Here is a 17,093-nt window from a genome sequence, read left to right as displayed (position 1 = left end):
AATCTCCGATTTTTTCGCACCACCATTTAAAAAATATTTTTAAAAGTACTAATTGATGGAGCCTTTGAAAATAAAAAAAAAAAAAAAAAAAAAAAAAGTATAAGCAAATTGGCTAAAGGTAAACAAATAGAAAATATGCAGGCTGGGGGCCCAGAGATCTCGGTGGTCTGCCCTTGCGGGCCCTTCAAACACGAGGGAAAAGAGAGGAGGAATCTGGGAATGCGATCCCTCTCAGACAATGGGGCAGAGCGGAGGGAGGCGGCCGCGGCCCTGGAAGAGCCTTTAATGGATCAACACTTGCGCTCTCACACACAGCCGCGGAGAGGGGCACGGGAGAGGCGCTCCGCTCACACGCAGGCAGGGACGGAGCCCAAAGAGCTCGTTCTGCATCAAAAATAAGGAAGCAGGGGAGCCCCTCATACCCCCCTCTGCGTGCCTGGAGCGCCCCGGGAAAGTGGATATTTAATGCCGGTTTGGTGGGAAACAAAAGCAGGAGGCTGGCTTTTTTTGTCTCTTTCTTTTTTACAACCACCCTCGCCGCCGCTGCCTTTTCAAACAGAAAGGATCCTCCGGGCGGCGTGGACACGGAGGGGAGCCCCGCCGGAGCGGTGAGTCTGGGGTTAGGGGCTCTCGGACGCCTTTGCTGATTTGTTTTGCTCCGTTTTCCCCAGATTTTGCAGAAATGCCCGTGCGGGTCGTGGGTGTGATGCGGGAGTGTGCGGGGCTGAATGAATGGGGCGAGGGACCTAGGCAGGGAGGGATTGTTTAATGGAGGAGGATGGTGCAGCGACAGAGGCTGCCCGCGAGCTGGGGTTCTTCAGGAGCCAGCAGGTCGAGCTGGAGGACCCGTTGATTTCGTTTGTTTAAATGTTTTTTCGCCGGGTTTGAAAAGCCGCCCCTCGCGCCAGGGCCTCCGAAGCCTGGGGCTTTCCTAGGAATTCAGGCCGGCTGAGGAGTGCACCGGGCCGGCCGGGCCAGTCGCAAGAGGCCCGGAGAGGACGGAGAAGATCGGAATTAGCTTAGGTTACACTGGTGGGGAGTGACAGCAATGGCGAATCGGTAGAAGAAAAGCCACTGCTGTTTTCGCGTTTTAAGGTTAGTTTATTTTTGATCGGGCGTGTGTTTTGGTTTAATTATATCCACACGGTCTTTTTGGTCTCATTGTTTAGGGAGCCTTTTCAGGCGTCTGTGTTTGCATTTGCATAATGAATTGGTGATCTTAAATGCATGTTTAATCAATGAATTGTCTGCATGGGAATGCGTCTTGGTTGAAATACCTTCACACTGTATTCATTTTTAAAATACATGCAATTATTAACGCCCGATAGTTTTAAGGCTTGGATTTTTTTTTAACGAGCAATATTTTTTTTTAGCTTTCATAACGTGTACAAAGGTTGACATCAGATCGCATTGCACTGGTACATTACCTTTAATTTCTGTATAATTGTCTATACGCTTGTGACAAAGGCAATTATGCCTAGATTATTGTGCAATTAGACCTTTCCTTGTATTGCTCTGTAGGCGTATAAGAACCAATCTCCGAACAGTTTGAAAATCTGGACAAATTATGCTTTAATGTCAGATATATTGTGTTCTTTGCCAATACCTGTGTGTAGTAAATCGTACATAACTATGTTTATTGAGAGGCTGTGCGACAAATGCATCAATTAAAACCAATGACGTTCTTTGCACGAATAAGGGTTTTAGTTCTGGTTTAAAAATTCAGTGCATGGTGTTGTTTCCCACCCTATATCAGTGGCGCAGTATTTTTAATACTTTTTAGTTAGTAAGACTGAAGCAGTTATCACTGTTATAATATATCCCTCCCCAGCCCATCACCACAGGCACAAAACAAATGCTCGTCTCCTCCATTGCAGCTTTACCGAACGCACTGTGCACTCTAGGACTCTCTCACAGTCCTGAGTTTCAAACATGGTCTAATACCCACAATGCATTGTGCCCTGGTCCCCGGTGACGTTTTTGTCTCGGTTCTTAGTGACTCCCATCTAACCAATGATAGTACGCCGGTGGACATATGCTCTCGGTTATAGTACTGGGCCTTGATTGATGTATGCTCTCAAGAAACTAAAGCAAATATTCCAAAAGGAACATGAATCAACAGCTCACTTTAAGTTTAAATTCTCAAAATCGGACTTTCTCTGGTGTAGCAACAGCAATCTTAGCACTCTCTTGGCTGATCTAAGAACTCTTCTGTTCTAAAAGTTCGCCTCTCCTGATTGTTTCTTAACTAGAATACATTACCCATCATGCTTCAGTGTAACTTACTGTCCTGTCTCCAAACATGATTCCTTGATGTGTGCTGCATCGACGTCCTTGTTCACATTCTCACTATAAAAATGTGTTTGCATTTAAGTTGGATCCCTTCGCTTGGTGCAGGTGAAGGACTGTACGTAGGTCCGAACCTGTAAGATCATGGGGAATGGGTGTACAATACTCCAAAGAGCGAGTTTGGTGCTGAAAATAACATTAACCCGAGAAAATATGTAGGCACTTATATATTTGCGGTTAATCCCGTTTTGAGGTCCAGTGATATCGTCATGGAGGTCTGGTGAAACTAAGAGGAGGAAGGCAAACGTCCAATGCTTTTAATTGTAACTGAAAAATGCTTGTAACCTGAATATTTGGCATTTTTCCCCCTCCTCGTCCTGGTATGGTAGTCACCTGCCTTCCCCAATGAACAGAAGCGGCAAAGGTGCGATGGGAATTAATAAGTTTATTACTGTATTGTAACATTTATATGGCGCCTTCTACTCTGTGTGACGCTGAAGTGTTGACCCACAGACAGCAAGGGGTTACTACCCCTTGTAGAGTGTGTGGCTGGAAGGGTGTTATTTTTAATTGGGCCTAAGAGGGAAGTGTTTTCATGTCGTGCTTGAAAACCGCCACGGTTCGGTTATTGTACATTCATACATATGTGCAAGTACTACTTGTTATTTATTGTTGTTCGGATTGCTCTAAAGGGATACTGGCCTTGGAAGGATGAATCACCAGTCTACCTTTCTAGATGTACAACCCTGGCCATGATAATAGAGCTAGGTTTTTTTTTAGTTTTGGTATCGGGCATTCTATTCCAAAGTGATGAATGTTAGTTGACTCCAGCTACAAGTTTTTGACTTCACCAGTTTTAGATGGATAAGTTGAAGAGGCTTTCTGGTCAGGATTCGATCCTGCGATGTTGAGTCTGCACACAGATTTCAGCAATGGGCACTGGGGGCCAGATGTAGGTAAAAATTATTTACCGATTCTTAATTACCGAATTTTACCGATTCGGTAATTAAGAATCGGTAAATATGAAGGGTGGACATGTAGGTCCATCCAGATGTGTTTTTTACCGATTCGGTAAATATCTGTATTTACCGAATCGGTAAATACCGACCGGTAATGCTCTATTCATTCCTATGGGCTTTGAAGCCCATAGGAATGAATGGGGCATTACCGGTTGGTATTTACCGATTCGGTAAATACCGATTTTGACATGGGTGCAGGGGGTGTCACTTTGACACCCTCTAGCACCCCCAAAAAAGGTTCGGGGGCCATGTGGCAGGCATACCTGCCCTAAGGGCAGGTCTGCCTGTCATATGGCACAGGTGTGCATGCACACATGTGCATGCACACCTGAATCGGTATTTTACCATCAAATTGAATTTGATGGTAAAATACCGATTTTGTAGGCCTTGTGGGACTCAGAAGAGTCCCACCTACATATCAATTTTACCGATTCGGTAAATATACCGGTCGGTAAATTTACCGACCGGTATATTTACCGAATCGGTAAAATTACCGATTTGCCCTGTTTCCGTGCCCCTACATCTCAATAGCCAAATACCGGTCGGTAACGGCCGAATTCGGCCGTTACCGACCGGTATTTGGCTACCTACATCTGGCCCTGGGTGTTTTGAGCTAGCTTGCTGCTTCCCAAGTGTTCATGCTGCCTACAGCAGGCGCTTTGACCAGCAGATCTGTCTCAACCGTGGGAGGCAGGCTTCCTCTTCGTTGCCAGCTAGCAGACAAGTCATTACCTTCACAGTGCAGTTCTCATATCTTAAAATGTAAACGCAGAGGCATTTTGCCTTTTCAAGCAGCTGAAGTGATAACTCAGACGAGGTATTGAATAAATGGCGCCTTTTTCCTTAAAAAAAAAAAAAACAACAAAAAAAACACTTCTGCAAATGCAATCCATCTGTACTCGATGGGGTGGTCTCTGAGCAAGATCCTGGCCCAGGATCTGTTCTTTTCTCGTGCCAGTTCTCACAGTAGGGGAGGTGGGGCTGCAACAATGGACAGCCCTCTAATTATGCTCAAAACCTGAAAACGCCTACTACAATGTGCTTTGCACTGGGTGCCTTGTACTTTTGACTGGACTTTCTCTACTGCAGTTGTGTTCTTTGAGTGTTTGTGAGCCGCCCAGCACCGCTGCTCCTCTCTGGTGAGGCCCCTTGCAGACGGCTGCACCCAGACGCCGCACGGGGGTGTATTGCTCGCCCCTCCCCTCCCCTCCGCAGGCCTCGTTATAATTAATGAAAGCTGCAAGCGCGCTTGAGACTTGAAATGATTCAATTATCTCGACCCCGACGGGTGATTTGAGGACGAAGGCCGCTTTCTGGTTGCTTTGCATAATATCGTTTTACCCGAAGCTTCTCCTTTTAAAATAAGCCCGTGCTGACTTTTGTTACATGCTCCAAAATGCTTTTGTGAGCCCAAAGTCGTCTTGGTAAGGGAAAATGATGCCCTCGCCTCTTTCTATTACGTTAACTTCTCTGCTATATCTAGGGCCTTCGAAACAGTTTTTTGTAACGCGCTAAAAAAACAAAACGCGTGTGCTGCCAGTTCCAAGAAAGTCTTCACCGGCCCTGAGAAACTCGCAAAGTTACTCCTCTCTGGAATAATAGCGGTGGACTATCACAAGTCTAGAAGCGAAGTGAAGTGGTAACTTTCAGCTGTTCTGGTTCTCTTAGTTGAGGTGGCATCCGCATCGTTTTGCTCTGCGGGTGCACGTTTCGGGCTCAAATATTAATGTGAAGCTTTTTCATTAAATAGTTGGTTTAATAACCACATATTGGTGCATGTGCAACAGCGAGTGCCTTAAAACCGATTCTCAACTCCACTGGTAACCAACCGGTGAAGACTGTGAAGGGCTGATGAAGGGCTGATGACATACTATTATCTAGATTTTTTCATTACTATTTTAGCCTCATTATCAAGAGCTCCTGCGGGTTAAGTTTAGTTGTTTCAGTCATAATTGACTTAGTGTTGGATTTTCAGCCATAGTTATTTTGGCAGTGGTAGAACAGTGGACCTGAACCTTCATACTAAATGTACTTGTTGAATCTTTATTTATTTTTATGCTTTTTCCAGCAGACTCCCTTAGCAGTCCCCACTGAAATGCCAATGATGTGTACTCAGCTCTCCTCTTGGGCAGACTTTGGGCACAGATGCCTGCATTCATGCTTTTGTGTGCAAGGTCCCTTGCTCACTTTGCCACTGGATTCAAGCTAGCCTTGTTTCTGGTCCAGGGAAGACCTGGCCTGGCAGTTCGGGCTGGACTGGTCCCCTGAGGAGCAGGGTCTAGACTGATTTGCATGTTGCTGGGTCTGAACTGGGATGGCAAAGTAAGCTAAAGAACAATGTTGGATTCAACCCAGATCTGTGACTGAGGGTGAGTGTCTGAAAAGTTTCAACACTCCGTCCATCATCTCGTTGTGTTTGCTGTTTTCGCCCTAAGTTGGTAGAATATGCCCAGACGTGGGTCCCTTGCTCACTTTGCCACTGGATTCAAGCTAGCCTGGCTCACAAGGGGTGTTGCCCCAAAACCGGCCCCAGGATGCTTGTTTCCGGTCCAGGGAAGACCTGGCTTGGCAATTCGGGCTAGACTGTTCCCATGAACCCATGAGATACAGGGTCAAGACTGATTTGCATATGGCTGGGTCTGAACTGAGGTGGCAAAGTGAGCTAAAGAACGAGGATGGATTCAACCCAGGTCTGTGACTGGGGGTGAGTGTCTGAAATGTTTCAGCGCTCCGCCCATTATCTCTTTGTGTTTTGTGTGCACGTTTTCACCCCAAGTGCCTAGAGGCCATTCATTTTGTGCTGTTTGAAAATTCTTCTCTTTGGGTTGCAACCCTTCATCACATTAAACCTGGAAGCGCCCTTCTTATGTATCTTTCCTTTCCATTAAAGGGTTTTAACGTCCCTGTCCGGCGCCACGGGTTCACAATCATTGAAGTGTCCAAATCGATCTTCGTAAAAGAGACTAAAGTCAAATTTGTATTTGATTTTGATTTACTTTTGTACAAGTAAAACATTTAATGCTAGGAGGGGCACATGAATAACGGCTAGTTCAAACTGGTCTTTCCTGCCTGTGGGTTGTTGTAGATGTAGTGAGTAAGAGAGCATGGCTTGTACATGTGCGCTGGATTTAAATTTTTGCTTTTTGTAACCAGTGGTAGAGATTATATTGTGTGACATGGTGACCTTGAGATTTTTTTTTTTTTGGGTGGGGGGAACAAATGCTTAAACTTATGTATTCGGTTAAACATGACATATTCCCTTGGGGTTTGCTGCTAGGACAGAGAATACATGATATATGTCAAACCTGCCTCACTGAGGGACAAGGTGGTCCTGCAGTTTCAAAGGCATTACCTCTTCCCTAATAAGATGCCCTTTAACTGTGCGTTTGGTGATGGAAGCCGAGCAAGCCAAAAAGGCAGTACCATCCCCTCCAAGAAAATGAGCCCCGCTCCATGTCTTCAGTTAAAATTGACTGGTTTCAAAGGAGCGGCTGGACCTCCTGGCTCAGTGAGGAGGACAATAGAGTCGGCTGATGTTACGCACCTTATAAGCAGTTCACCTGGTAAGCCTTGAGTACAATCTATAATGTTACATGACCCTTTATTCTGCTGGTAGTCAATGGAGTGGTTTAAGGATGGGTATAACATGGTGTTTTTACCACACTAAAGATATTGATGGACTTTTTACACATTGTATGTTTTTGGATCATGATTTTCGGTGGTCTGTCTAGAATCTCTAGGTAGCATCCAGACGCTTGGTGACCAGTGATCAAGTTGGGCACGTCTGTTTTTCATTTGTGAGGAAAGGACGTGTGTTTCTGAGCATTTATATGGGGTATTCATGCTTTTAGGTTGCACACAGACAACATGGACATGCTCATCAAGTTAGATATCCATTCAAACAGGAAGCCTGTGCTTTTTGAATTATGAAGAGCGGAGATTTCGTGACTGGATTAATGTAACTGGAATGGCAGTGCTTGTGGTACCAACTGTTATCAGGGCTAGGGGTGGGTGGAATTTGCGTAGTCGTGCTACGCAAAGCTCCGCGAAATGGTAAAAAATCTCAGCGAACGCGCAAAAGTTTCTCGCACACGCAGAATTGCTTGTTCCGCCTGTTTGCAATGCTTTTTTCCTGTTCGAGAATGCTGTTTGTGTGCTCGGGGAGAAATATCTCGCAAACACGCATTTTGAAAGCACGAACAGGCAAAAAATTCAGCTGATCACTGAATTTTTGTCGCTTCAGTGTTCTCCACGGAATGTGAAATTACCTAAACTCCGCGAGTGGAACGGAATTTACCGCCCAGGCCTAATCAGGGCTTTAGTTCTGGCAACAATCACCACTGGGTCGCTCTTTGGCTTTATCCACATATAAACCTGGTTCAGTGGAGATTGGACAGCTATACATTCCAGCCGGATGTGGGCTCTGGATATGTAGAAGCTGAATATTACTGGGAATGTACCGAATCCAAGGGTAGTAGAGACTGTCCTTTTGCGCTGCGATTGCTTTGATCCTCTTATGTTTTGGATGAAAGAATTACTTACTTATATCTTACAGCATTGCCAGTCAGGAACTTCTTCTAATCCCCACACTAGTGCACTCCTCCACTGTTTAGTAATTGTAACTAAACAAGGCATGCAGAGCCTAATGCCGATTATTTATTTATTTATTTATTTATTTATTTATTTATTTATAGTGTTTTGTATAGCGCGGACAAGACCCGTGGGTATCAGAGCGCTTAACAAGGGAGGAATTACATATAAAGATAATAAAAACAATAAAAAAACAACAAGAGGGTAGTCAGGTAGAAGGCAATATACTGAATGGACGAGATTAAATATAAATATATTCATAATGGCTGCACAATTAGCATTATGTGGCGAGCAAGGCTTGGCTAGTGTCCTGGTAACAAACCATGCTTGTTGAGGTAGGGTTAGAAGGCGATCGAGTGCATATCAAGGATAATAAGTATAGATAAATCAAGTGAGGTAGAAGTTATATATAATGACTGTGACATATAGTTACGGTACCACATATAGGGATAAATAAATCCAGTGAGGTAGAAGTTATAAAGTGTGACTGTGAAATATAGTTAAAAAGTTCACACATATAAGAGGTAGTAGTGATGTGTCAAGCCTTGGCTTGGGCACGGCATCAGATCATTGTTCGATAGTGATTTTCCCATTTTCATGGAGAGGGGGGCCCTCAGTTAGCGTACTTGATCATCCCAGTGATCCTTGGTCCTTGATCCTTGATCCTTCTCTAAGTAGGGTATTTACTCATCAAGTGGCTCTTCAGTTCTCGTTTGAATGTTACTGTATTTTGAATCTTCCTGATGTTTGGAGGGAGTGAGTTCCATATTCTGGGGGCAGCTCCAGAGAATGCTCGGTTGTAGGTCTTTTTCTTGTGGAAAAAGGCTGGACGTAATAGCAAGTCTTTTGCGCTTCTAGTTGTTCTGTTACCTCCTGAGATCTTCAGTTTCTTAGCTAAGTATCTAGGTGTGTTGTAGTGAACCGCTTTGTGCGTAATACAGGCCATCTTCATTTGAATTCTGGCCTCGTATGGTAGCCAGTTTAGTGCTTTCAGGTGAGGAGATATGTGATCGAATTTCTTCGTTCCCGTAATGAGTCTCGCCGCTGCGTTGAGGCAGGCTTTCAGAGGTGCTGTGGAAGTTTTTGGTAGGCCCGCTAATGTGGTGCAGCCGTATTCGATCCTCGAGATGACTAGTGATTGGATAGCCAGTTTTAGATCTGCCTCAGTGATAAAGGGTTTCAATTTTCTTAAATAGTTCAGGTGGAAACGGGCGCTCTTGGCCATTGAGTTAATATGGTTTTTCATGTCGAGGTTCTTGTCTAGTGTAATTCCTAGTGATTTGGCTGAGTCAACTAGGGTCGGGGTGCAGTTTAGTGCTGTCACCAATTTAGTCCACTCTTTAACATCAGATTGGTTTCTAGTCGTTGAGATTAGCAGGAATTCAGTTTTCTGGGCGTTTAGTTTCAGGTGGTTCATTGTTAACCATCGCAAAGTACTCTTCAGTGTCTTATTCATTAGGTCAATGTCCTCAAGGGAGGCGATCTTTATGTATAATTGCGTGTCGTCCGCATACATATGATAAGATACCTGTGATTTTTGAAGGATCTCCGTGAGAGGTTCTACATATAAGTTGAATAGATCTGGGGACAGCGAAGAGCCTTGTGGGACCCCTATTGTGTTGGGGCTCGGGGAAGAGATTGCTTGGTTAACCAGGAATCGCTGAGTCCTGTTCTGTAGGAAAGAATTGAACCATTTCAGCACGTTTCCAGACAAACCCATCCTGTCTTGTAGTCTGGTCAAAAGCACTTCGTGCTTTACCGTATCAAATGCTGATGATAGGTCAAGGAGGATCAGTAGGCAAGATTGATTTCGGTCTAGTGCTTGAAGGGCGTTATCAACAATGTGTAAGATCGCAGTTTCGGTACTGTGCCCTGTTCTGAAACCTGATTGGCAATCGTCCAGTAGCGAGAATTTAGCGATGTGTTGACTTAGTTGGCCCTGCACACATTTCTCAATGAGTTTAGCCAGTAGCGGGATGTTGGTCACTGGTCGATAGTTGTTTGGATCTGTAGCAACAGCTGTCGGTTTTTTGAGGATGGGCATCACCTGCCCAGTTTTTAGACAGTCAGGGAGGGTTCCTTGTCCAAGTGAGGCGTTTATTATCTCGGTCCAGATCGGAACTAGAGTGTGGCTGATGTCTCTTACACACTTTCCTGGTAATGGGTCTTGAAAGTGGTTGTTCGGTCTAAGTTCTGCCAGCGTTCTGGCTATCTTTTCCTGGTCATACAGTTCAAATGTGACCCATTTTGCTTTATTTTTAGTTTGGAGGCTGTCTGGTAAGAAATTGGACTCGTAAATGGATGGAGGCAGTGCCTTAAGGTTAGTTGCTGCAATTGTGAGGTCATCTTCAAGCAATTTGGATTTTTTCGTGAAGAATGAGGAGAATTCCTCGCAGCTTATGGGAGTTTTAGTATTCTCTAAAACCGTTTTGGCAAGTTTATTTGACTGTTGTTTTAAAATCTCAAAGAGTTTTCGTGGTCTGTTCTTGGCCCTGTCCAACTCTTCTCTGATAAATTCTTTTTTTGAGTTGATTATTTTTTTGTTGTATTCTTTTCTTGTTTTTCTGAGTGCTTTCAGCTCAGGGGAGGAGGGATGTTGTCTCCATCTCCTTTCGGCCATTCTCAGTTTGCGCCGATCCTCATTCAATGATTCATTAAACCAAGGATTTTTTGGTTTCTCTGATACCTTTTTCATTTTTTGGGGCATGGTGTCCTCGACGATATTACCGATTGAGGTTATGTAGTGATCCGTCAGCTCATTGACATTTTGCTTATTGATGGGTGGCTTCAGGTCTCTCTCACACCTTTTAACCAGTATTTCAGTGTTAGCCTCCTTTGTGTCTCGGATCAGTTTCTTGAGCTTGCGTGGTTGCACGGTCCTGCCCTTTGTCATTGTAGGGATCGTGAATGTTATGATGTGATGGTCGGACCAGTCACATGGGTCAATGGCTAGGATGGATGTCTCATCCTTTCTTGAGATAATCCAGTCTAATGTCGCTCCTTGTGAGTGAGTGGGTTGGTTGCAAGTTTGTACAAGTTTTAGCTCACTGAGGAAGTCTTTAAGCGAGTTTACCAGTTTATCACTGTCGTCATTCCAATGGAGGTTAAAGTCGCCTAGGAATATATTATTGGCGTCCGAGTTAGAGTTGGTCGTTATGATCTCCATCAATTGTTCTGTGAACTTTGCGTTCTCTCCTGGTGGATGGTAGAATGCATGCAGTTTGCAGCTTTGATTCTTTGGTGTTCTCACATTAATACCAAGGTATTCACAGGATTCTAAGGGGTCAGATTGGAAATGGCAGACCTCGATCTCCGACCGATGAATGCAAGCAATGCCTCCTCCCACATTCCTAGGTCTGTCTAGCCTGATGATGTTATATTGTGGCGGTACTAAGAGATCCATGGTAGGAGATGATGATTCATTGAGCCATGTCTCTGTGAGGATAGCCAGGTCAATTTCCTTATTGATGATGAGGGCAGCTATGTCTGCTGCGTGTTTCGTTGCCGAACGACAATTAAGTAGAAGGCAGTTCAGGGGTTTCTGTGATTTAACAAGTTTTCTGTTCCCTGATTCGGATGCAATAAGCTGAATATGTTGTAGGTTTTGGTGAATTGCTTTCCTGTCATTCTTTCTGGTCGTTCTATTAGAGTCAATCGTTACTGTTTTGATATTCTCCACCTTACTACAGTCAGGTTGTTCATAGGACCTGAGTAAGGCCAGAGTTTCTTCATTCGACAAGGGCTTTGTCCTGTTGGGTCTGTTGTGTCTAAGTACCAGATTCTGGATATGTGAGACTTTGGTGTGCGTGCTTATCGTCATCTCCCATATTTTTCGAATTGTCTGCGAGACTTTCATCGAGTTTTGCGCCAGGTTACCTACGAGTTTTTGGAGCTCCTTGATTTCCTTCTGTGTTCGGGATGAGTACTTGTGTGAGGTAAACCTGGCTGGATGAGCATTGAAGTTTGCTCTTCTCTGCAGCTGATCTAGTCTCAATCCCATAAACCTTTTCTTGGAAAGGGGTGTTTTTGTGGATAAGGATCTGTAGAATTCCAGTCTCGTATTCGAGGGAGGAGAGGGTAGGTCGATGTCATCTACTCTGCTCGTTTCATTAGCCTCATAGGGGGATTCGCTTGGAGCTAGGGTACAGTCTTCCAGCGCAGTGGAGTTGGGCATTAGCGGCACCGGCTCTTTCCTTGGGACCAGATTCTTCACTTTGTTTCCAAGGTTGGTGGCCATCGCTATCCTTTCTCTCTCAGCCTCTGGTGTTACCAACGTATTTACTGTTAAGTCTTCAGTGTTGACGGTTTGGTTGTTCTGGCCGTCTGATCGATTGGTGTCTCTAGTATTGGAATCGACGTTTTCACGTGTGATATCTGGTAGTGTCGCGTATTGTGGAAGGTTTGGTCCTCCTAGGTAATCCTTAGAGTTTTGGACAGTCCCATCATTAGAGATTAGCGTCGGCTCCTCCCTAGGGAGTAGGTCTTGTTCGTTGTTCTCGAGACTAGTCGACCTTCTTGTCTCTTCAGCCTCCTCATTCGGTACTGTCAGGTCTGTTTCGTTTCTGTACCTCGTGTTAATCGCCAGACCTTGTGCCTGGTGGTCTCCATTCTGATAGGTGTCTCTGGAGGTAGAGATGGTGTTTCCGGGGCCGACTTCATGAGTGCTCAGATGTGGTTGGTGTCTTGGTCTTTCAAGCCGCTCTTTTATGGAAGGGAACAACTTGTCGAATTTATCCAGTTCGCTGTTAGCTGCTTGAATCAGCACTATCCCTGTTTTGTATATGGTAATATATAGTTCTGCTCCATCTCTAATTGTAGGCGAGGGCGTTATTTTAGTGCCATACGGGATGTTCTTTATAGCCTTTATGTTGAGCGTATTTGTGAGGGCATCCCGCCATTTAGCCGTTTTATATGAGAAGAAAATTAGGTCGTTCACTATAATTCCTTTGTCTATGTTAAAGTATGGGTCCAAGAACAGTGTGTCAGGGTGTTTCTTCAGGGTATCATGTTTGAACTTTTTCGTTGCGTTTTTGGATAGGTTGGATGGATATTTTAAGTTCAAGGCGTTCATGCCAGAAGCCACAGGGAGTCTTACATCCATGTTGCGCCACGTTGTGGGATATATGTTGGGTCACCAGTGTTGGGATGTATTCTCTTTGTGTATTTTAAATTCTTTCTGTATTGACTTACTAGGATAGTTAATTAATGTAGACCTCTCTTTATTTCTTAAGTAGACCTCTCTTTATTTCTTATGAGGTCTCAGCGTTCTTCTATTGGAGCTAGGCTTCTGTTGTAGATACGACAAATGTTTCGCTATTCCCTATGTTATTTCCTTGTGCTCTGAAGCTTTTAAAAACTGTGTATTACAAAGATGTCCGCCGTTTTGGTGCTTACTATCGGCATGGGCTTTTTCTCTTTTCACTGTTTCTTTCATTTAGTCCATTTTCCCTTTCTTGTCTCAGATTGGCCTCAGTTATAGGCTCCTTCTTCTCTGTTTAGACCCTAGTTGTCCTTTTTCCCTTTCTTGCCTCTAGGTTGTTTACTTTCTGCAGAGCGAGGAAGGACTACTTGTGTCTCAAGCGGCCGCCATTTTAAAGTCAGGCGCGCCGCTTCCAATGTTGCCACGATGGTTTTCTTTCTGTTTTATTCCTCGTTTACGTCCTCCCAGCTATGCCTCTTACCCTCGGGTTCCTACCATCTCATGTAGGTCTCGCCGTCGCTCAACCTCCTCCACTCCCGCTCACCGCCTCGGCCACCTCCGCGATTGGCCGTGTTCTCTCCTCACTCCTCAGCCGGCCTCGGTCTCCGGTCATTAGCGGTGGGCTGTAGACACCATCGGCGCCAGGGAACTCTCGGCGATCGGCACGCCTGTCGGGATCTCCAGTTTGTCCAGTTTGTCGCCGCCTTCCCTCTTATGCCCCACGACCGAAAGCACCGCAGTCGTTCTCCTGGGCAGTCCTGGTGGTCCGGTCCTATGGGCAGCAATCGAGCTGGACTTTCGTTTCCCGCTTCCAGGTACCATTCATTTCGTTCCTTGTGTCAGTCAAGGAGAGGGGGGGACGGGCGAAGCTGCGTTAATCTGGGTTTAACAGGGATTTAAACTAAATATTAGTTATCCCTAACCCCGGAGCTCTTCTGGTGGGCTCCTATGGGGCGGCCATCTTGGGGGAGCATATGCTTATCGAGGCCAAAGCTGTCCTGTTGTGGGGTAAGCCCTAGGGGTGCTACTTTTCAGACACTGGGTACCATGTGGGATGCAAAAATGGATGTTTCATTGTGGAACCCTTCAACCCAGCTATAAACGTATGGTGCAGAACTTCCCTGACCCTCCCATTTTGGCTTTATGTTATGAATGTCTCTGAGAACGCACCCTATGTCCTCTGTTGATCATGTTCTTTTTATCATCCGCCTGCGTGCTCGAATCATGGCCTGTGAAGTCAAAGATGAAGTGAAGTTTCACATTCTTTTTAAGATCTTAATTGGAGAAACTGGAAATTTATTAGTGAAACTTCAGCTTCTAATTGTTTCTTGAACTTTTTCGAACAGGGAGTTCAAAAGATCAGTCTTGGGTATGGAAGTATGGAGGTAGCCACTGTGGAGAGGCATGGGATGGAGGAGGATGGGGTTCCTCAGTGTGCTTGTGCCCCTGAAGTTGTCTTCCTCTTGATGAGGAACTTCATAAAATAAGAACCAAGTAAAGCTACTTCTACATTCCTGGTATTAATTTCTTGCGCTCAGTTTATAAGTGATTCTTCTAATGTAGACCCCTGTGGACCAGAGATAATTCATTTGATAAAATCATATAACAAATGTCCTCTGCCTTAGTTAATCATATAACGAATTTTATCAGCCCCTTATCCTTGAGTTTTAAATGAATGCATACTGGACAAGTTCGGTTTTCGGACATTTCCTGAAATGGCTGTAGTTTAGTTCCATTCGGAAACTTGGGTTCAGGATGTTCTGAAGTCTCTGGCTCTAGACTCCATGAGATTTGACTCCATATTTATTCCATCTGAAGAGTTGTTGAGGGATGAGGTTTGATGGTGTTGACTGCAGGCTTCTTGGGTGGCATAGTGGATGACCAGTGACTACAGGTATTGTGGGCTAATGTCTCAATCGGCGTTTTTCATTCATGGCACAGAACCATTCAAAGTTTATTGTAGGATCTGCCTGCAGCCAGAAAAATATTTCCAGGGCTTGCTTTCTTTGGTTGCGCAACAGCAGGTTCATGGCCATTCTTGGAGTTTGTGACTGGATCCGTTGGAGACTTTCAATGAGTTTGTTAGAGACCCAGCGGACATGATGTAAGTCTGCCACCTTAAGACCCCTAATCTGCTTCCCCCTGTTCGCCATTACATAGCTCAATGTCATTGCACTCTACTCTACATCACTGCACTCTACTCTACATCACTGCACTCTACTCTACATCACTGCACTCTACTCTACATCACTGCATTCTGTACCAAAGCACTCTACAGAACTTTACTCCAAACCAATGCACTCTACACCAATCTACTGTGCACCACTGCACTGTACCCCATTGTACTTGGTCACTGCTCACTCCACCACTGTATTCTACTCTATGCCGCTACACCACTGCAATGCATGCCAATGCAGATTATGCCACTCTACTTAACCACTGCACTCTACGACAGTCTGCTCTGCAAAACTGCAAGGGTGATACTCCGCTCTATCCCATTATACTGGACTCCACTATACACCACTACACAACGCTCTATTCTACAACACTCCTCCACTCTACGACGCTCTGACACTTTACTTCTCTCTATTCTGTGCCACACACTATTCCACTCTGTGCCACTCCACTCTGTCACTCCACTGTATGACTCTTTACGCCACTCAACTCTACAACACCCTACTCCTCTCTAGGCTTTTCCACTCTCCTACACTACTTCACTCTATGCCACTCGCCCTCTACGGCAATCTACTCTGCTCTACGCCATTTGACTCTACTCTACACAACACTCTCTATGCCACTCTCACTCACTGTTGCACAGTGGCCATGTTTCCACACCATGTCGTATCAGCAGTTTTCTGTGCCTTGTTTCTTTTAATTTTCTAGGAACAACATTCTGCCAGCTATCTCCTCACCTTTTGGCAGTTGTTGTTCACAATATTCCCTTGAAAGGTTGTCCTGGTGACTGTCTCATCTCATATCGAGCGGATGTGACTGGCCTCTGCCTTATTTCCATGGCTGATTTCTTCTAACCATTTACTAACAGTTCACTTTTTACAAAACTTATTGGAGTAGCTGCACAGCAGAATTGTCGGAAGATTGTTCTTCTCATCCATCGCAGGCTTTGGGCCACTTTAGTAGGCGATGGAACCAAACTCCATTTGCCTCTAAGACGAAGGGTGCCTAATGGCCTCTTGCTGTCGTATTGGTAGACTGGTACCTTTGGACCAGCTTGTTTCATTCTATGCCAATTATCACCAGTTCAGTACTTTTCCATTGCCTACGAATGCCTGGTCTCAGAACATATTCTCGGTTGGCGGATTACTCTTCTGTGGAGGATTATTACTCTTTTTTTTTTTTTTTTTTTTTTTTTTTTTTTTCTTCTTTTTTTCATTGTGTCTCAGCATTGTGGGCCTGAGATCTCCTCATTTGTTTTTCTTTTTCATCTGTACAACCAGCAGCTGTGCTGAATAAGTAATTTGTCTGGGTTTTTCAGAATAGCAACTCGCGCTTGGCTTATGCAGAGGTATTGGTTTAAAATAATACTTTTAAAGTTTGAGGTTCTTATGCTAGAAAACCAAATGTATTTTTCTCTCCCGAACATCCTGTGGTGGGAGTAATTTGGGATACATTGGAATAAAGCACATCAATGGGATAGTTGTCAAAAAGGTAATCTTTTTATTTGTTAATTTTTCTCCATGGCCAACAGATTAGGAGAGTACTGGGCATTAATATTTTCTGCTTGAAGATCCTCACGTCATCCCCTTTCTGGGCAGTCAAGGCTGGCCACACAATTACCACAACCTTCCTGCATCTGGAAAAATGTCAATATATTACATTTGGAAATAAAATGAAACCCTTCAGCCTTGCATTGACTTCCTTGCACCGGATTCCAATATAGACACATTTTAGATACATTTCATTGTTCATCTGCCTTTTGTTCAAAGATTAAAAAAGAATAATCATAAACTCTTGTTCTGTGCCTACGTGTTCACTTG

General features: G+C 44.5%; 1 protein-coding gene across 1 annotated transcript in view; it reads left to right on the top strand.

Annotated features, from left to right (window-relative positions):
- The first annotated feature begins 307 nt into the window (after positions 1 to 307).
- The window catches only part of VANGL2 (VANGL planar cell polarity protein 2), a 319,026-nt gene continuing 302,240 nt past the window's right edge, over positions 308 to 17,093 (top strand). The window contains exon 1 of the mRNA XM_078670605.1: positions 308 to 608. The gene's annotated coding sequence lies outside the window, so the exon portion shown is untranslated. The remainder of the gene's footprint in view (positions 609 to 17,093) is intronic.

The sequence above is a fragment of the Lissotriton helveticus genome, chromosome 12 (assembly GCF_964261635.1).
Source record: "Lissotriton helveticus chromosome 12, aLisHel1.1, whole genome shotgun sequence".
NCBI classification, from domain to species: Eukaryota; Metazoa; Chordata; class Amphibia; order Caudata; family Salamandridae; genus Lissotriton; species Lissotriton helveticus.
Note: the sequence above shows the minus strand (reverse complement) of the source record. Positions and strands in the feature narration are given on the sequence as shown.